The sequence below is a fragment of the Tamandua tetradactyla genome, chromosome 2, assembly GCF_023851605.1.
Source record: "Tamandua tetradactyla isolate mTamTet1 chromosome 2, mTamTet1.pri, whole genome shotgun sequence".
Taxonomy (NCBI): Eukaryota; Metazoa; Chordata; class Mammalia; order Pilosa; family Myrmecophagidae; genus Tamandua; species Tamandua tetradactyla.
Window position 1 is genome coordinate 185207501 of NC_135328.1, and position 21120 is coordinate 185228620.

At 39.1% G+C, this 21120-nt stretch overlaps 1 protein-coding gene and 1 pseudogene across 3 annotated transcripts in view; both read left to right on the forward strand.

Annotated features, from left to right (window-relative positions):
* The window catches only part of PPT1 (palmitoyl-protein thioesterase 1), a 129984-nt gene that overhangs the window by 98911 nt on the left and 9953 nt on the right, over positions 1–21120 (forward strand). The gene's annotated exons all lie outside the window — the stretch shown is intronic.
* LOC143674426 (peptidyl-prolyl cis-trans isomerase A pseudogene) lies at positions 451–20466 on the forward strand (annotated as a pseudogene).

Sequence of the window (21120 nt, forward strand, 5' to 3'; positions counted from 1 at the left end):
TTCAGAGTTCGTTATGGGTCACCATTCCACTGTTTCAGATTTTTCCTTCCAGCTGCTCAAAACACTGGAGGCTAAAAGAAATATCATTATAGTGATTCAGCAGTCATACTCATTTGTTAAATCCTATTTTCTCTGATATAACTCTTTCTCCTCCTTTTTTTTTTGTATTATGCTCTGTGGTGGTGGTGGGGGGTCACATTTCATTCTTTTTTCCATGTGAATATCCCATTATTGCAGAACTGTTTGATCATTTTGGGGGTTGGGGCATAGAGGCAGAGTGCACAGGTCAGGAATCGAACCCGGATCTCCTTCATGGCAGGCAAGAATTCTACCACTGAACTACCCTTGCACTCCCCCCCTTCTTCTCTTTTGATCCTCCTTCCAATCTGTAGGGATCTTTAGGCAGTGCCCATTCTAACTTTTTTTTTTTTTTTTTTACATAGGCAGGCACCGGGAACTGAACCCCATTCTGACTTTTTCTTGTTGAGAAGGGGTGTCAACGCTAAAGAATAGGAGGATGTAATTAGTTGATAATCTTGGAGAGGCTGATCCCTAAGGGTTTCAGGATTTTATCTGGCCTAGGAACCTCTGGAAGTTATAGGGTCCAGGAAAGTAAACTTTGTGCATGAAACTTTTCTAGAGTCTCAGTTTGAGCCCTAGGTGTTCTTAAGAGTTAACAGGAGTGTTGTTGGTTGGGGTTTGACAAACCCTAGTCCTAACCAGATCAGCTTCGTTTTTATCTCTGATTGAAACCTGATCTTTTTTTTGATTACTTTAACTGTTATTGAATGTAGCTTTGCTAACTTTCAGGACTGCAGAACTCCATTTCTGAGTCTTAGGTGTCTCAGAGTTACTCACAGTTCCAGAGAAATACTGGTTTATACACATATAGCACAGTGTCTCCAAATCCCAAAGTACACTTACAACTTCATACATACTGTGGCTACTCTAAGAGTTTACAATCTAGGCTCCAATTTTCTTATAAGTATTTTCTGAAAGAGACCATAGCATATTTTTTCTTTTGTTTCTGGCTTACTTTGCATAATACATTGTCCCCAGGTTCATTCGGTTCATTGCGTGCCTCATAATGTCATTCCTTATTGTAGCCATACAAGATTCCATCACATTTATATTACAGTTCACCATTCTGTTTCTCAGTCATTATACCCTTCAACCCCCTCCATCTATTGGACATAATGGATTATGTCCAAAATAAACAGACCATGTCTTACAGTGTCCTCACTTGGTTGTACATTCAGCAGCACTCTCGATTTTAGACAGTTTTCACTGGTCCACAGAAACAAAGAACCGATAAGCACAGGCTCACCAAATATCAAATCTAAACTTCCCCTTATCTCTTGTCCTCCCCTTATCCCCCAATTTTTTACCCCTGGTAGTGCTGTGGTACTGTTGATGTCTTCCTGTTAACTACTGATATTGCAGCTTCTTTAGGCCATGTTACTACTTCTAATAATGCTGGGATTGCATCTTCATGTTTAATTTCTTTTTTTTTTTTACCAGATATTAAGAATCTTCTTTTTTTCCAGATGACTCCATGAGCATGAACTATATTAAAAACATTCTTAAGAATCTGTATAGCTTGATATATTGAGCCAGTTTCTACTTTTTTATTCTAACAATGGCAGTCTATAGTGTAACATAGGCTTAGTGATGGGTTATCCTAAGGTGAATTTTTCACCTATTTTGAGAATGTCATAGGTGGCTGCTACAGCCCTTAGGCATACTGGCCATCCTTGGGTTGTGTTGTCTAACTGTTTAGAAAAATAGGCCACAGGACGTCTGGCATTTCCTAATTTTTGAGTAAACGTTCCTACTCCATTTCCTTTGTCAAATGTTGTGGGAGCATTTTTCAATCCTTGTGGAAGAACAGTACAACAATATTGTTGTATTATGTTGTTAATGGGGTTTTCCCATTCAAAAGCAAAAAGTTCTGGAGATTCTGAATCAAGGGGTATGCAATAAAAATCATCTTTCACTTCTAACATGGTGAATGAACAGAGATCTCCAGATAATGTAGAAGTAAAGTATATGGATGTGGAACTATAGGATGGATGTCTTCTACAATTTGATTAATAGCCTGGAGATCTTGCACAAACCAATATTCATTTAGGGTGCCTGCTTTCATACTGGCAGTATTGGAGTGTTCTGTGGAGGTTGACAGGGTCATATTAATTGATATTTCAAAAATGTCTATTAATGGAGCAATTCTTTATTTTGATTCTAGTTTAAGTGGATATTGTTAATAGTATGACATGCAGTATCTGGCTTTTGAAGTTTCACTTGAACCGGTCTTACTATTTTCTCATGTTTTGCACATTTTCCAGGTTTTCCATCAACCCCTGCCTCCTGTTTAAAGCATTCAAGATTTCTTTTGGGATAGGCAGCTGTCTGCTTATCTCCTTCATCAGTGCAGTGCAGTGCAGCTTACAATGCACAAGCTTGTCCTGGAGGCACTTCTGTTGACAAACAATCTGGAGAAAAAGTTATCTTGGCATTTAACTTAGTTAACAGGTCTGTTCCAAATAAGGGAACCAGGCTTCTGGTACACACAGGAAACTGCTAAATTTTTGGTCCCAATTAGGCATTCTAGTGGCTGCAAAACTGGTTTATTTGCCCTCTTACCAGATATTCCTGATGTAATAACTGATTGGTTGGAAATTGCCTTAGGATTTTGCTTAATACTGAGTACATGGCTCCTGTATCAACAAGAAAGTCAATTAATTGTTTTCCCACCTATATTGTTTTGTTACCCGAGACTCTTGGTGGGTATTTCCATTTGCTAAAGCTGCCAGAATACAATATATCAGAAATGGATTGACTTTTATAAGTCAATACCTTATAATTGGTAAATAAGATATTTATTAAACTACATATTTACAGTTTTAAGGCCATGCAGATGTCCAAATTAAGATATCAAAAAGAGGATACCTTCTTGGAGGAAAGGCTGTTGGCATCCCAGTTTCCTCTGTCACATGGGAAGGTACGTGATGAGGTCAGCTGGCCCCTCTCTGCTGGGCTCTGTTTTCTATTGCTCTCTCTCTCCTTTGGAGGCTTTCTCTATATTTCATCTCTTAGCTTCTCTCTCTGCTTTAAGCTGTTTCCAAAATGTCCCTGTTAGAATTCCTAGGACCCTCATACCCACCCCCTTCCAACTCTCATGATGCAGCTAGTACTTGACCTGTCCCCATACAACAGTTGCAGGCCACATGCCTGTGATAACCTTTTAACCAAGCAGCCACCCTCTGGTAACCTCATACCTGTGATAAATCCCCTCACTCAATGCCCGCCAAAACTCGGGAGTTACAAACCTGCCAAACTATAGCAGCCTTTAAATTTTAAACCCCACCAATGAAGGGCTTACAACTTCTTGCCTGACCCACCACTTCTGACCCAACCAATGAAAACACCCCAATTTCCCACACCTGCCAAAAAAACCCCACCCCTCCACTTATAAAGACTCTTCCCTTGTCCTCCCCAGACAGGCAGAACTCTGACTTCAGACCCCCATCATGCTGGTGCCTGAATAAATTCCTTCACCTGTGGTCAGTTTGCTCCAAGCCTTTTGTGAACCTAACGGTCTCTCCCTTAAAGTACTCCAGTGAGCCCATTAAGACACTCCTTGAATGGGTGGGGCCACGTCTCCATGGAAACAGTCTAATCAAAAGGTGCCAGCCAACAGTAGGTCTGCCCCCACCAGATTGGATTTAAAAACATAGGCTTTTCTGGGGTACATAACACATTCAAACCAGCACAGTGGGAGATTGAGAGTAGTGGCATTTCTTCTAATACAGCCCCTGGACCCCTTCATTCCGAGTTGCTTTAGGTTGCATCATCTTATTGGGGCATCTGGAATTTGGGTCATCCCTGGGGGCAGCTAGGATTCCTTTTTGCAGTATACCTATTAACTGCTTCCTAATTCCTTAGGAATTCCTTCCATCTTTCAAGAGGGGCCCAGGAATCTTATCTTCTTTTTTTGTCTCATTATGGTCATCCTTGGTTCATTAAGGCCCTGAGAAGTACCACATGCCTCCTAAGATATCCATCCTCAAGTACTGCTTGCTTTTGAAACTACGGATCTGCTTTAACTTAGTCCCTGTTGTTATAAACTTTAAAAGCGAGTTCAGCCAACCTAGAAATAGGCAATCCTAGTCCTTCATCAATTTTCTGTAGCTTCCTCCTTATACTAGGAAAACTGAGTAATAAAAGTCATATTTAAGGAAAGTTGAATAATAAAAGTCTTCTTTAAATTGCTGGCATTTTCTGAACTTTCCGGATCTAGTCAGTGTACTGCCAGTGTAAATTCTTTCAAGGAAAGCTGAGGGACTTTCCTTTGGTCCCAGTCTTACTTCATTTATCTTTTGGACATTTATAATTTTAGGAATCCCTTTTTGCAGACCCGTAACAATAGCACTCTTTATAATGCTCTGATTTAGTCTGGTAGCCTGCATCACTTGGATTCCATTCAGGATCCCTTACTGGTGCTGCTAAGCGCCAGTATATGCTGGTTGCCAGGATTTTCTCCTTGTTTCTTACCTGCTTCCTCCTTTGCCTTTTCTGTTACGATTCTTTGTTCTTCTTCTAAGGGCATTTAACAAGGTTTGAATATCAGCCCAATTTAGATTATAGGTTGCAGATAGCAAAGCAATTAAACTTTCCATTTTCTTTGGGACCTTTCTATAGAGTAGAATTTTTTTTCCAGTTATATAAATGTGATGTGGAAAATGAGGTAGTACACGTATACAAATCCTCTTGAGGCTCCCTGTTCATCTATTCCTACCCACTTGCCAGAGGGTTAGGAGGTTTTGTTTGTTTGTTTTTTACTGGGGTCTCTGCTGCTGTTTTAGAGAAGAGCCCTGGCCAAATTGAGTACCTTGGTGGGTATGGGAGGGGGAGACCATTTCCATCTCAGGCTCTTCTAACTCCTTCTAACTGAAGGAGTTAATAAAAATTCTGTTGAATCCTCTGGATTTGAATCAGCGAGGATATTTTTCTTTTCTCCAGTATTTTTTTTTCTACAGTCCATCATTTGCATTAGATGTATTTTTATCGATATACCACTTTTAATAGTTTCACACAGTTGTTATATTTCATGGAAAAGCATTCTTATATTTGTACTACTGACAGCCATTATTGTCCGTAAGAGGGTTAACCACATTATATAGTCTCATGTTTTATCCCCTGGCTTTCCTTCTAATGACATACATGACCCTAAACTTAACCTTTCACCCACAATCACACCTGTGTATCATTTCTGTTAATCACACTTACTAAAATGTGCTATGTTCACCTCTGTTCATTTCCAAACATTTACAATCAACCTTATTATAAATTCTGCACAAATTAAGCATCTGCTCCCCATTCTCTACCCTCAGTTGATCTTCTGGGAACTGTATTCTAGATATTAGCACCATGAGTTAGCTGGTTATATTTAGTTTATATTAATGAGGTCACACTATATTTGTCCTTTTGTGTCTGACTTGTTTCACTCAACATAGTGTCCTCCACGTTCATTCATGTTGTCACATGGGTTAAGACTTCGTTTCTTCACACAGCTGAGTAATATTCCATTGTATGTATATATTACATTTTGTTTATCCATTCGTCAGTTGATGGTCTCCACTGTCCTTTACTGGTAAAATTTTACATTTTCTCATCATAATTCATGGCTGGGAGAGACAAATAAAGGATTGAATATACATCATTTCATCCCATTTCTGTTCTTTTGTAGAGCAACTTTAACTGTAATATTGTGCTCTTTTCTATAGTCATTCTCAGGTCATTTCTCTCCTGATTCTAAAACATATTGAGGCCAGACTATTACAGAAGAAAACTATTTTTTGTTTTTCATAGGCTCATAACTAAAATTTCCCCAATTATTCAATATGCAGCTCAAAGGGCTGTATTCAAGAATGCTATTAGAATTTCCCATTTTAAAGAATTTCCATAATCAGTAACCAGTTAGAACAATACAAATGCAATAACACACCAACTAACAAATTTAAACAGAAACTTAACGCTATATAAGTAATATACTGATGAATAACTAGACCGAACATACCATTTAAGAATTAGACAAGCATTAAACATTTACTTAATTTCAATAAATACCAATTAATTGTTGAATTACTTATTTTCCAGGAGTATGCTCAACAGACAAACTCTGGTTTGTCTGTTCAGGGCCTTGAACCCCATCTAGAATGATATCCAAAAAACCCCAGGAAGGTGTAGAGATCAAAGGAAAGGGATCATTCTGGAAGCGGGACTGGGCCTCAAAGCCAGGTCCAGGGGACTTGAACTGCTGTACTGACTTCCCAATTCACATTTACCTTGACGACCCACTCACCCAGTCTTATGTACTTGGAATAGTTTCTGTTTTTGAAGCTTTTTAAATTTATTTTTATTTTTTGTTATTTTTTTAAAATCAAAGTTTGTATTATTTATTAGGTCTTTGGGAAAAAACCTTCCCATAATATGTAAGTCTAACGCTTAAACTTACTTGTGGTTAATTTTATACACATTTTCAAGAACCATTTGTCATGGTTAGGGACATGTGTCAACTTGGCCAAGTTGTGGTACCTGTTCATCTGGATGGGCAAGTGCTGGCCTGTCTGTTGCAATGAGGACATTTCATAGGATTAGATCATGATAACATCAGCTGCATCCACAGCTGATTCCATTTGTAATCAGCCAAAGGGGAGTGTCTTCTACAATGACTGATGCTTAATCTAATCACTGGAAGCCTTTTAAGGAGGATTCAGAGGAGACAGGTTCCATTCCTGCTTCCGCTGGTGAGCCTCTCCTGTGGAGTTCATCCAGACCCTTCATCGGAGTTGTTGGCTTTACAGCCTGCCGGGTGGATTTTTGACTCTGCATTCCTGCAGTCACGTGAGACACTTTTATAAATTTTATATTTGCAAGTGTTCCCTGTTGATTCTGTTTCTCTAGAGAACCCTAACTAATACAGCATTATACATAAAATTTCTCTTTGAAGCTTTTAAAGGCTCCAAGGATGTGGAGTGCCAAAAGAATAGAGAAAAACCTGGTTGCTGAGCTTCTAAACTAGAAAGAGCCTAGTGGCTGCAAGAGATTCAATTACTTGTTTACCTGTCCATCTGGGCTCCAGAATTTCAGGCAGTGGATTCCTTCTTAGGAACTTTGTTTCCTTCATGATCGCCTAGTTGATACTGAGCAAAAGTGGTGGGTTCTCTGTCTGATGTGCATACCAGCCAATTCATAACACCAGGGTTTCAAAGAGAGAGTTTATTGCTAAGTGTGAAGGAGGGGATCAGATGGCCTGTCAGCCCCCACATCTCCAAACTGCTGTAATTCTGATAGATTTATAGTATCAAAAGATGGGGGGGTTTTAGGATAACAAGCACAATGACTCAAGATAAGATTAGAGAGCGCTCATTATTGAGCATGGGCAGACTGATTACTTCTTGGTCATAGAATATATGTAAGAAAATAGTGGCTTTAACATGATGGGCATGAATTTTAGTATTATAATGAGGTATTGGTCACTTACAGGTTCAAGTTTAAGCTACTGTGCATGTCATATGGGCCCATTGGTTAGATCCAGCTTTGTTTGTCAAGATAGCTTTGGAATTGGGTAGGTTAGTTCTGGGCTGACTGAAGGCCTTTAATATTAGGATGTCTTTAGTAATTATAAGACCCTAAAGTTGAAAAACCAGATAAAAGGGGTACAAGTGAGGGTTAAGTCACAAGGTTTTTATAATCATAAAGACACAAGATAAAGTCTATATAGTCATACAATCATTATCAGAGATCAACTCGACTAGATTACACTTTAGCAACTTCAAGTATTTCCTTCTGACTATTCTCATATACTAGAAAGTAAAAAGAAATATTTACATGATTCAATAATCATTTGTAATTCCTAACATCTCAGTTACAGGGGCAGGAAGACTGTAATTCCTAGACAGAGGAAAATTGTTTTCATTCGATCCCTCTGAGGTCTTCAGGTAGCAAATAGTATGAACTCCCTTATATATATATATATATATTGACTTTTTTGTTGTATAGTGTAACACATATAAAAAGCAAAGAAATAAAGCAATAGTTTTCAAAGCACCCTTCAACAAGTAGTTACAGGACAGATCCCAGAGTTTGTCATGAGCTACCATATGATCCGCACGCATTTTTCCTTCTAGCTGCTTCAGAATATATGACCCTAGAGGTCTTAAATATTTTTTTATCATCATAATCAACTTTTTTCCCTTCTTTTTTTATGAAAAATAACATATATACAAAACTATAAATTTCAAAGCACAGCAACTACAATTAGTTGTAGAACATATTTCAGACTTTGACAGGGTTACAATTTCACAATTTAAGGTTTTTACTTCTAGCTGCTATAAAATACTGGAAACTAAAAGAGATAGCAATTTAATGATTCAGCCTCATATTCGTTTGTTAAATCCTATCTTCTCTATATAACTCCACCATCCCTTTGATCTTTCCATCCCTCTCTTTAGGGATATTTGGGCTATGGCAATTCTAAAGTTTTTATATTGGAAGGGTCTGTCACTAATATCAGGTAAGGAGATGCAACTATTTGATGTTCTGGAGAGGCTGGGCTAAATTTCAGGACTTATCCTGACCAGGGACCCATCTGGAGGTTGTAGATTTCTGGAAAGTTACTCTAGGGCCTGGGACCTTTTTGGAATCTTATAAATTTCGCTAGGTGTTCTTTAGGATTGGCTGGAATGGTCCTCGTTGGGGTTGGCAGGTTATGATAGGTAGCAAGGTCTAACTGAAGCTTGCATAAGAGCAACCTTTAGAGTAGCCTCTGGACTCTAATTGAACTCTCTGCCACTGATACTTTATTAGTTACACTTCTTTACTCCCTTTGGTCAGGATGGAATTGTTGATCCCACGATGTCAAGTCTGGATTCATCCCTGGGAGTCCTCTCCCATGCCACCAGGGAGAGTTTCACCCCTGAATGTCATTCCCATGTAGAGAGGAGGGGAATGATTTCTCTTGCAGAGTTGGGCTTAGAGAGACTGAGGCCACATCTGAGCAACAACAGAGGTCCTCCAGAAGTAACTCTTAGGCATGCCCATAGGCTAAGCTTCTCTGCTACCTACATAAGCTTCACAAGAATAAGCTTTGTGGTCGAGGGCATGGCCTATTGATTTGGGTGTCCCTAAAGTTTGACACAGTATCAGGGAATTCCGTGATGATAAGATTTAATAGTTCCACATTCTTTCTCCCATCCCTCAGGGGACTTTCCCAATACTCTTTGATTATCTGCTTAATATACTCTAGGATATATCCAGGCATTACAATAGTCTATACAGGATTAAATGACCTCTTTCTTATTCTGTGCTCCCTGTGTTTCAGTTGTTCAAATGAGCTATACAGATAGATTGAATTCGATTTTGCACTACAGAAAATTTAAGTTCCAGACCATATAAACCTTTCTTCCATTGGTCTCAAAGAGTATGTATGGTTCAAAAATACAGACATTCTCTTCTTTACCCTATGTTCTGAATTATTTTAACCCCCACCTGTTCAGCTTCGTTCTTATCTCTAAATGTATAATATATATAAATATTTTATATATGTATAAAACAGCCTCTCAAAATCCAGAAATAATAATAGTGTGTCTGCTCTGAAAGCTTACAATCTAGGCCCCTGTTTTCTTATAAGCATTTTCTGAAGGTGACCATACCATTCTTGTTCATTTGTTTCTGCTTATTTTGTCTCACCACATGTCCCACATGTTCATTCACATCATTGCATGCCTCATGAATTTGTTCCTTTTTGTAGCAGCACAACATTTGTTCATAAGTATACACCATCGTTCGGCAATCTACTTCATCAGTGCATCCTTCAGCCACCTGCATTCACCGGGCATCATGTAGAGGGCCCAAAATCCACAGTTCATCAACCTTCTCAATTTTAGATAATTTCATTGTTCCCAAGAGAAAGAAAACCAATAAACACACCCTCGCCAAATAGGAAAATCTAAACTCTTCTTAACTCTTGTCCCCTCCCCCATTATTTTCCTCTGCTGTTGGTGAGGTAGTGCTGATGGTTTCCTTTTGAACATAACTCACAGCATGCAATAGCAGTTCTCCCCGTGCCCTGGATTAAACACTCTTTGTACAAGAATCATATCTTTGAAGTAATTCTTTTTTTTTAATTTTTTTTAAATACCAAACAGACACAAACATTCTTAACTTTTGATTATTCCGTTCTACATATATAATCAGTAATTCACAATATCATCACATAGTTGCATATTCATCATCATGATCATTTCTTGGAACATTTACATCTATTCAGAAAAAGAAATAAAATTGATCACTAGCATTTCAAACTAAATTTATTTTAACATTTGTTCCCCCTATTATTCATCTTTATTCCATATGTTCTACTCGTCTGTTGACAAGGTAGATAAAAGGAACATCAGACACAAGGTTTTCACAATCACACAGTCACATTGTGAAAGCTTTATCATTATACAATCATCTTCAAGAAACATGGCTACTGGAACACAGCTGTACATTTTCAGGCAGTTCCCTCCAGCCTCCCCATTATATCTTGACTAACAAGGTGATATCTACTTAATGCTTAAGAATAACCTCCAGGATTACCTCTCAACTGTTTGGAATCTGTCAGCCATTGACACTTTATTTTGTCTCATTTCATTCTTCCCCCTTTTGGTTGAGAAGGTTTTCTCAATCCCTTGATGCTGAGTCTCAGCTCACTCTAGGGTTTTCTCAGTCCCTTAATGCTGAGTCTCAGCTCATTCTAGGATTTCTGTCCCACATTGCCAGGAAGGTCCACACCCCTGAGAGTTATGTCCCATGTAGACAGGGGGAGGGTGGTGAGTTTGCTTGTTGTGTTGGCTGGAGAGAGAGGCCACATCTCAGCAACAAAAGAGGTTCTTTTGGGGATGACTCTTAGGCCTAATTTTAAGTAGGCTTGGCCTATCCATTGTGGGGTTAAGTTTCATATGAACAAACCCCAAGACTGGGGGCTCAACCTATAGCTTTGGTTGTCCACACTGCTTGTGAGAATAACTTTGAAGTAATTCTTGCAGGAATTAATTCATATTTTAGCACAGCCTTTGATGCATCCCATAAGTTCTGATAAGTTGTATTCTCATTTTCACTCATCTCCAGATAGCTACTGATTTCTATAGCAATTTCTTCTTTGACCCACTGGTTGTTTAAGAGTGTTATTTAATCTCCATATATTTGTGAATGTTCTTGTTCTTTGATGGTTATTGAGATCCAGCTTCATCCCACTGTGATCAGAGAAAGGGCTTTGAATCATTTCAGTGTTTTTAAATTTTTGAAAACCTGTTTTGTGCATATGATCTATCCTGGTCAATGTTCCATGCGCACTTGAGAAAAATGTATATCCTTGTGCTTTGCGGTGCAATGATCTATATGTGCCTGTTAGGTCTAATTCATTGATCAAGTTATTTAACTTCTCTATTTCCTTGTTGATCTTCTGTCTGGTTGTTCTGCGAAAACAGAACTATAAAGGAGAGTGGTATATTGAAATCTCCTGCTATTATTTGTTGAACATCTATCACTCCCTTCGGTTTTGCCAATGTCTATCTCATGTACTTTGGAGCTCCTTGATTGGGAGCATAAACAGTTTTGATTGCTTTATTTCCTTGCTGAATTGACCCTTTATTAATATATAGTATCATTCTTTGTCTCTTATGATGTCTTTACATTTAAAGTCTATTTTGTCTGATATTAGCATAGCTACTCCTGCTTTCTTTTGGTTACGACTTGCATGGAATATCTTTTTCCATCCTTTCACTTTCAATCTATTTGTATCCTATGTCTAAGATGAGTCTTTTGTAAGCAGCATATAACTGAATTATGTTTCTTCATCCATTCTGCCAATCTGTATCTTTTAATTGGTAAATTTAGTCTGTAACATTCAAAGTTTTTACTGAAAAGGTGTGTCTTGAATCCACCATCTTATCTTTCTTATTTTATTTGTCAGATCTATATATTCTTTTCCCTCTTTCTCCTTGTATTCTTTAAATTACCCTTAGTGGTACTCTTCAATTCTGTGCCCTCCTCCAGACCTCCCTCTCCTGTCTTTTTTTTTCAGCTGGCAGAATTCCTTTTAGTATTTCTTATAGGGCCGGTTTCTTGTTGACACATTCTTTCAGGACTTCTTTGTCTGTGTAAACTTTAATCTCTCCCTCAGTTCTGAAGGATAGTTTCGCTGGGTACTGAATTCATGGCTGGAAGTCTTTCTCTTTGAGGAGCTTGAATATATCATACCACTGTCTTCTCGCCTTCAGGGTGCTAGTTGAGTATTCTGAACTCAGTCTTAATTTGGTTTCCCTTGTATGAGGTAGATTGTTTTTCTTTTGCTGCTTTCTCTTCAACATTTGACAAGCTGATTAGTATGTGTCTTGGGGAAGGCCTGTTTGGGTTTATTCTGTTTGGAGTTTGTTGGGATTCTTTGACTTGTATATTTATGTCCTTTATGAGGATTGGGAAGTTTTCCCCATTATATCCTCAACTACTCTTCCTAACCCTTTACTCCTCTCTTCTCCTTCTGGGACACCAGTATTCTTATATTTGTGCACTTTGTTTTGTCTATCATTTCCCTGAGATCCAATTCAAATTTTTCCATCTTTTTGCCATTTGCTGTTTTGAGTCTTCAAAGCCAGTTATCCTGTCCTCTGTATCACTTATTCTTTCTTCTGTCTCTTCAAATCTGGTATTGTGTGCCTCTAGTATGTTTTTTATTTGGTCAACAGGGTCTTTAATCTCTGTGATATCTGTTATTTTTAAAATTTATTCTTTCAAATTCCTCTTTATGCTCTTCTACTGTCTTTTTAATCTCCTAAAAGTCATTTGCTATCCCACTTATTTTATTAAGTAGAGTTGTATGAACATCTTTGATTAGTTCTTCCAATGTCTGTGTCTCCTCTGGTGTTTTAATTTGGTGATTAGGCAGGACTATGTCTGTCTGCACTGTGATATGCTCAGTGATCTTCTGCTGTCTTTGTGGCGTGGAAATATCTTGATTGATTTACTTTGGGAGTTGATTTCTTTCGGTAGTCTGTGGCCTTGTGTTTGCAGTATGGTTGTACAGCAGGTAGCAGGGTACGGGCTGGGGCACTCACTATGGTGATTTGTTTCAGGGCAGGTATAGGTGCAGATTGGGAATATTAATCCTGATGCTTGTGAACATGGGTGCCCAGCAGCTAGAGAGGATGTAGCTGCGCAGGAGCACCGGTCTGAGGGGTGTAACCCTGGTGTGCACTGGTCTAAGGCATGGGGCCATTTGTGCGCATGTGTAGAGCTGTGGCAGCAGGTCGGTGTTATCCCTTTGTGGATTAGGGGCAGATGTAACCCAGCTGCACAGGTCGGCACTTTCTCAGAGCTGGAAAGTGTGGCTGAGGGCCATGCACGTGCAGGTTCTAGGACTGCTATAAAGTGTGCTTCCCAGAGCTGAATGATGTGATTGGGGGCCCGTGCACATGGGTGGGCCTTGGAGTGCTGTAAATGATGCGCATAGCTCAGGGGGCAGGGTGAGGTTGTGCAGCACTATAGGCAGGAGGGCAGGGGTAGCCTGGGTGTGGAGGTTAGTGCCCACAGCCATTATGTGCTGGCGACAGCCTGAAGGGAACAGAGAGGGGGAGGTGGTGCTCGGGAGGCGTGCAGGAGAGGTGGGTTGGGCTGCACTTGGGGTGGGGATGTGGGCTCCTGGAGTGTGGGAAATGGGAGCGGGTGATGGAGTTCAGGTTTGTGGTCTGTGGGGTGAGGTGCCGATCATGGGGCTGCACTGGTGAGGGTAGCGTGCCCAAGGAACATGACTTGGCTTACTTCCTAGTCCCCAGCTCCCATTCTGTGCACTCCTGCGGGCTCTGCGCCTCTGCACCAGGCTCCAGCCTTCTGCCTCTCAGGTCCTCGGCCTCTGTAACTAGGGCTGCCCTATGTGGTGCAGAAGGCTCTCCCAAATCAGCCACACTCCTGAATCGCCACCTCAGTCGCCCTCCTGTCCCTTCTCTAACTTTTCTGTAGAGCAGGGCTAAACTCGAGCTACTCTATTCGGCCATCTTCCTGGAAGTCCCTGAACCCCCTTTTTAAATTTACTTTGGTGTGATATGGTGTGTTAGTTAGATTCAGTTGTCAACTTGGCCAGGTGAGCATACCTAGCTTTGTTGCTGTGGACATAAGCCAATGGTACGTGAACCTCATCTGTTGCTAATTACATCTGCAGTTAGCTAGGAGGCGTGTCTGCTGCAATGAGTGGCGTTTGACTTAATTGGCTGGTGCTTAAATGAGAGAACGCAATGTAGCACAGCCTAAGCAGCTTGGCTTTCCTCATCTCAGTACTTGGAGCTCAGCCAGGCCTTTGGAGATGCAGAAAGAAGTCACCCCGGGGAAAGTTATTGGAACCCAGGGGCCTGGAGAGAAGACCAGCAGAGACCATCCTGTGCCTTCCACGTAAGAAAGAACCTCAGTGGAAAGTTAGCTGCCTTTCCTCTGAAGAACTAACAAAATAAATCCCCTTTTATTAAAAGCCAATCCGTCTCTGGCGTGTTGCATTCCAGCAGCTAGCAAACCAGAACATATGGTTTCTTACTTGCAACCAGAATCAACCCCCCCAATACAAAGGACACCTGGGACGATTGCAAAGATGTCTTCTGTATTCTTCAGATGAGTCAGTTTTAGCAAAGGAAGTTTGATATCCTGACACCCTCAGTAACTAATGAGGAAATGTTTCTCAAGTACTAGCTCCTATTTCTTGGCTGTTTATGCCCTGACTACACATGATGGGGGTAGTGAGGTTTGGTGTGAGTATAACAGTTCTCTCTCACCTTCCTGGGTGGGAATCCACCCTCTAGTCCCCCTTTACCTTTTTAGAAACCACCTTCCTGGCTTTCTCCTTCCTTCAGGTTTCTCTCTGCCATCCTTCCCCCACTCCACCCTGTCACAGTGAATACTCCTGTGTTGTCCATTTCTTGTCCTCTCTTCTACCCCTGTGCCAGCTCTCATATCCCTTACTTGTCCTCCCACTGGTCCCTTCTGGACCCTGGCTCCAGTCTGTAGGCCGTAGTACTTGGCAGCACTTGTGTTCCTCCTCCACCCACCCATGGTTCTCACAGAGTGCTTTTCCTCAACTGTCTTACTTTCCCCTATCCTTTTTTCTCAGCTGATGAACTTACCAACCACTTTTCTGAAAACGTTGAGGAATCTACTCAAGCTCCCTCAGAGAATCTTCAACCATTCAGAAAAGTAGAGAGTAATATAACAAGCAAACTGTGTACTTAGGACCTAGAATTAATGTATTGTCACATTTGCCTCCCATTGTTTTTTAAAGACCTGAAATATTTCAGATAAAATTCAGTTCTTCTACATCTTTCTCCCAGATGCTATTCTCTGCCCTCCTTCCCCAGTGATAACTATCAAGAAAATAGAGTCAAGAAAATATTTTAATTAAAAAAATAAGATATACTCATATCCATAATCAATATGGTGTTATTTTGTATGTTTAAAATCTTTATATGATGGATGTCTTGTACATTTCATTCTGCAATTTTTTCACTGAACATGTTTTGTTTTCCTCTAAATTACTTTGGTAGAGTTGACAGCTTAACAACATTTAGTCTTCCAATTCATAAACATGGAATGTCCTTTCACATGTTTTTGAGATCTAAAATGTTGTTACAGGTACATCTAGTTCATTCATTTTAACGGCTATATAGTATGCCATCATACGACTACATCACATGCTTATTGACTCCCATATTGCAAGTATTGCAGCACTTCCAGTTTATCCTTATAACAAAGTATATTACAACCTTGAACATGTCCTCTGGTACAGTTTATCTACTAGTGGAATTCAGGTTATAGGCTTTACCAGTTACTTACTGGGTAACTTAGAGAAAAGTTCTTAATCTCTCTGCCTCAGTTTCATAATATGTAGAGTACAGAAATAACTATATTTCTTAGGGTTGTAGAGGAGAGTAAAAGAGTTATTAGATGTATAGAGATCTTTTCTGATGTCTGATGCTCCATTTGTCTATGGTAGGGACAGATGAGTAAAACACGGATTAAAAATAAATAATAGGGGAAACAAATGTTAAAATAAATTTAGTAGATTGAAATGCTAGTGATCAATGAAAGGGAGTGACAAGGATATAGAAAAAAATAGGGGAAACAACTAAAATATATTGAGTAGATGGAAATACTTGCAATCAATGAGAGGAAGGGGTAAGGGGTATGGTATGTATGAGTTTTTTTTCTATTTTCTTTATGTCTCTTTTTCCAAATTGATGCAAATGCTCTAAGAAATGATTATGGTGATGCATATACAACTATGTGATGATGATGTAAGTTATTGATTATAAACCAAGAATGGAATGATCATATGGTAAGAATGTTTGTGTTTGTATGTTGTTATGTTTTAAAATTTTTTTTTAATTAAAAAAAGTACCTAAAATACTCGATGTATTGGGCATTTAACATTTTACTTGATTTTGGCAGACTGGTTGCACCAATTTATGTTCCCACCAACAGAATATGAGAATTCCTGCTTTCTCCATCTTATTTCAACTTTAAAAAAAAAAATTTTGTTGTGGTAACTTATATACAACATAACATTTCCCATTCTAGCCACTTTCAAGTGTACAGTTAAGTAGTGTTAATTCATTTTGTAGTGTTGTGCTATCATTAGTACCATCCATTACCAAAACTCTTACATTACCCCAAACAGAAACTACCCTTCCACCATTCGCTCTCCATTCCCCACCACCATGCCTATCCTTGGTACTCTGTAATGTTTCTGTCTCTATGAATTTGTATATTCTAGGAAATTCATATAAGTGAGATCATACAGTATTTCTCCTTTTGTGTCTGGCTTGTTTCAGTCAACATGATGATATCTTCAGGGTGCATCCTTGTGATAGCATGCATCAGAACTTCATTCCTTTTTTATAGCTGACTAATATTCCACTATATGGATCTACCACTTTCAATTTATCCATTCATCTGCTGATGGACCCTTGGGTTGTTTCTACCTTTTGGCTATTGTGAATAATACTGATTTGAACATTGGTGTATAGTTATCTGTATGAAGTCCTGCTTACAATTCTTTGGGGTATGTTATACTTAGATAGTGGGACTGCCAGGTCATAAGGTCATTCTATGTTTAGCTTTTTGAGGAACTGCCAAAGTTTTCTGTAACATCTGCACCATTTTACATTCCCATCAATGATGCCAAGGGTTCCTATTTTTCCCCAGCCTCACCAACTTATTTTGTTTTTTAAATAGTAGCCATTCTAGTGGTTGTGAAATGGTGTCTCATTGTGGTTTTGATTTGCATTTCTCTAATGGCTAAAGATGTTGAATATCCTTTCATATGCTTTATTGGCTATTTGAATATCTTCTTTGGAGAAATGTCTACTCAATTCTTTTGCCCATTTTTAAATTGGGTTCCTTTATATATTCTGGATATAAACCCTTATCAGATATATGGTTTCTGAATATTTTCTCCCATTCTGTAGGTTGTCATTTTTTTGGTAATGTCCTTTGGCATACAAAGTTTTTTCATTTTGATAGGGTCCCATTTATCTGTTTCTCCATTTGTTGCTTATGCTTTTGGTTTAAAGTCTTTAAGACTATCCATCACCTAATACAAGGTCCTGAAGATATTGCACTATGTTTTTTTCTAAGACTTTTATGTAGTTTTTAAACTGTTGTGTTTAGGTTGTTGATCCACTTTGAGTTAACTTTTTTATATGGTATGAGGTAGGGGTCTACCTTCATTCTTTTGCATGTGGATATGCAGTTTTCTAGCACCATCTGTTGAAGAGATTATTCTTTCCCCAGCAACTGGGCTTGGCACTCTTGTCAGAAATCAATTGGCTTGGCAGAACAATCACCCATCACTGTATTTACCTGCTCACAGCCATGGTCAACCCCACCATGTTCTTTGACATCACTGTCAATGGCGAGCCCTTGGGCCATGTCTCCGTTCAGCTGTTTGCAGACACAGTTCCAAAGACAGCAGAAAATTTTCATGCTCTGAGCCCTGGGGAGAAAGGATTTGGTTATAAGGGTTCTTGATTTCACAGAATTATTCCTGGGTTTATGTGCCAGAGTGATGATGTCACACACCATAGTGGCACTGGTGGCAAGTTCACCTATGGGGAGAAGTTTTATCATGAGAACTTCATCCTGAAGCATACGGATTCTGGCATCTTGTCCATGGTCAGTGCCAGACTCAATACAAACAGATCCCAGTTTTTCATCTGTACTGCTAAGACTGAGTGGTTAGATGGCAGCCATGTGGTCTTTGGCAAGGTGAAAGAGGGAATGAATATTGTGGAAGCCGTGGAGCACTTTGGGTCCAGGAATGGCAAGATCAGCAAGAAAATCACCATTGCCAACTGTGGACAAATCTAATGAATTTGACTTATGTTTGTCTTAATCACCAGATCATTCTTTCTGTAGCTCAGGAGAGCATCCTGCCTCCCCTGATGTCCCTCAGTATCATTGTGCTCTTGCTCCAGTTCTTTGGGTTCTATATTGTCCTCCCCTTCCAGGTCTAGCTGCATTGCAGAGTTTAGTTTATGATTATGAAATAAAAACTTAGAGAAAAACTTAAAAAAAAAACAAAACAATGTGCTCTTTCTAAGCCAACTCCATAGGTGAACTCCCTGCCATCCTCCTACATGAGACATGACTCCCAGAGGTGTAAATCTCCCTGACAATGTGAGACATGACTCCCAGGGATGACCCTGGCCCTGCCATCATGAGATTGAAAGACTTCTTGACCAAAAGGGGGAAGAGAAATGAGACGAAGTAAAGTTTCAGTGGCTGAGAGACGTCAAATAGAGTTGAAAGGTCATTCTGGAGGTTATTCTTATGCATTTTCATTTTTGGGGGTATTAGAGTAATCCAATAGCCTTGATTCTTGAAGGTGATTGAATAACTATAGAGTTTTTAAGTGTGACCATGTGCTGGTTTGAAATGATGTATGTACCCTAGAAAAGCCATGTTTTAATCCTAATCCCATTTTGTAAAGGCAGCCATTTCTTCTAATCCCTATTCAGCATTATATGTTTGAAACTGTAATTAGATCATCTCCCTTGAGATGTGATGTAATCGAGAGTGGTTGCTAAGCTGGATTGGGTGATGACATGTCTCCACCTGTTTGGGTGGGTCTTGATTAGTTTCTGAAGTCCTATAAAAGAGGAAACATCTTGGAGAATGAGAGATTCAGAGAGAACCAGAGAAGAACGACATAGACACAAAAAGCAGAGAGCCCACTAGCCAGCAACCTTTGGAGATGAAGAAGGAAAATGCCTCCTGGGGAGCTTCATGAAACAGGAAGCCAGGTGAGAAAGCTAGCAGATGACGCCTTGCTTGCCAGGTACCCTTTCAACCGAGAGAGAAACCCTGACTGTGTTCCCCATGTGCTTTCTCACTTGAGAGAGAGAGACCCTGAATTTCATCAGCCTTCTTGAACCAAGGTATCTTTCCCTGGATGCCTTTGATGGGACATTTCTATAGACTTGCTCTAACTGGGACATTTTCTCAGCCTTAGAACTGTAAACTAGCAACCTATTAAATTCCCCTTTTTAAAAGCTGTTCTGTTTCTGGTATATTGCACTCCAGCAGCTAGCAAACTAGAACAGACTGTGTAATTGTGAAAACCTGCCACTGACACTCCTTTTATCCATTGTATGGAAAGATGAATAAGAAAAAAACAAAGGAAAAATAAATAATAGGGGGAAGGGAGTATGGGATATTTTAGGTATTCCTTTTTTACTTTTATTCTTATTTATAATTTTTTTTTGAGTAATGAAAACATTCGAAATTCTGTTGTGATGGATGCACAGCCATATGATGATAGTGTAAACCACTGATTGTACACTTTGGATGATTATATGGTATGTAAGTATATATAATAAATCAATAAAATTGCATTAAAAAATTGATTGGCCAAAGTCCCAACCAACAATATTCCTGAATACCTTAAAAAATACCCAGGGTTTGTATGTTGGTATGTTTAATAAATAAAATAAAATTTTTAAAAATACTCAAGGCTCTGTCTGAGATGCTATAAAAGTTTCACTCACTAAGTTTATTTTTAAGAAATCTAAAACCTCCAGAAAAGTCCTGAAACCCAAAGGTACCATTCTGTCCAAAAACGTCAGCAGTTGCATCCTCCTACCCCATAATGTCAACACCTCTTTTCAACATGAAGAAGTTGTCCCTAATGTCCCAAAAGTCCCTAAAGTCCAAATGTCCCTAAAGAATGGGAGAAGGATCAAGTGAGAAGGCATTGTAAGATAAGATTTAACAAATGACTATAGGATTTAACAAATGACTATGACTACTGAATCATATTGATATTTCTTTTTGTTCTCCACTATATTAGAGCTGCTAGAAAAAAAATACCTGAAATTGTGGAACTGTAACCCATACCATACTTTGATATTTGTTCTATAACTGCTTGTTAAAATATACTTTTAAATTTTTTCTTTTTTGCATATATGTTTATTTCACAATAAAAAATGTTAAAAAAAAAATTGGCCACATCTAGACATTTGGCTATAGTGGAAGCCTGTTGTATTCTTAGTTTTGTCCCGCTATAATGGCAAGGCATGTCTTTGAATCGTTAACTTTTTCACTTGTGAAATGGGTGAGATGAACCTGACATATGTATGATACAGATGTTAAATTTAGGGTATTTAAATTTTTTGCAGAATATGAGTATTATTAAGCGAGTTATTGGCTATTTTCAAATACTAATTTTTCTAATTTGATACAAGAGAATAGTCCAGATGATGTCCTGCTTCAAGTATTCTGGAGAAGTATATCTGGGAGGATAACCATAGGTCAGTGTAAAGCTTTTGTTTATCTAACAGATATATATTGAGTGCTTCCTGTGTGCGTAGTGAACTGTGCTTGGTACTGGGCACACTGTTATAATCAGCAGAAGCATGGTCCTTGCTCTTATGGAAAGTGAAGCCCAGTGGTGACAGTGCACACACACGTGCACGCATGGACGTATCTTTTGTGTTAGTGCTATAAAGCAAAAGAATTTGATGCTGTGAGGGAGAATAA